Source organism: Capsicum annuum, unplaced genomic scaffold, assembly GCF_002878395.1.
Source record: "Capsicum annuum cultivar UCD-10X-F1 unplaced genomic scaffold, UCD10Xv1.1 ctg2554, whole genome shotgun sequence".
Classification (NCBI taxonomy): Eukaryota; Viridiplantae; Streptophyta; class Magnoliopsida; order Solanales; family Solanaceae; genus Capsicum; species Capsicum annuum.
The window spans coordinates 116901-117735 of record NW_025831745.1 but is presented as its reverse complement, the minus strand read 5'-3'; positions in this window follow the sequence as shown (position 1 = coordinate 117735).

Sequence of the window (835 nt, the reverse complement as noted above, 5' to 3'; positions counted from 1 at the left end):
GAGTATTCCAACAACATTACAAGGCACATTATAAACATAGATGTCATTGGAACGTAAAGGCATATCATGAATCCTTCACTTAGTCACAATTTAGCTACATTACATGATTTCTAGTTTCTTAGGCACTTTATCAAACACCTTACATGCACATCTTAAGAATAGGTGAAATCATCAAATTATACATCATGAACAACCAAATTTACATGTTTCCAACTCATATGATATCATGAATTCATAAAAACCTACAAAGATTCCATCTTGGAAATCACCCAATATCAACAACATGATCATCAACACCCAACAATATAGAAATCATACTTTATAATGAAAAAGATGGTTTTTGAGCTTTATGGATGAAAGGGATTCATAAATCAACTCACGCATACTATTATATAGAAAAACAAACAAGCATTAACATAGGTATGATCCTTTCACCACAATCAACCAAGCTTTTGTATTTTAAAGATTGATTCTTGAACTCCACGGATGAAAGGAATCTGTGGATGAATACTACGCATATCTTAGAAGGAAGATTCTTGATGATTAATAGAGGAATTTCCTTGAAATAGGATCTTTAAGCTTAATTATGCAACCCTAGTTGTTTTTCTCCTTTAGTTCTCTTGGATGATGAGCTTTGAGATGAAAATAGGGTTTTAATATGTTTAGAAGCTATATATTTCATAGGATTAAGTTTAGGGACGTGTATGGATTATTAAAAGACTTTATTACCTTTAAAATAACTCAAAACGGAGTGTTTTTGACACCTGGAATTGACTTAGGCGGCGCCCAAGTGATCGCCTATGCTTGGGTCGGGCGGCACCTAACCAATCGCCTA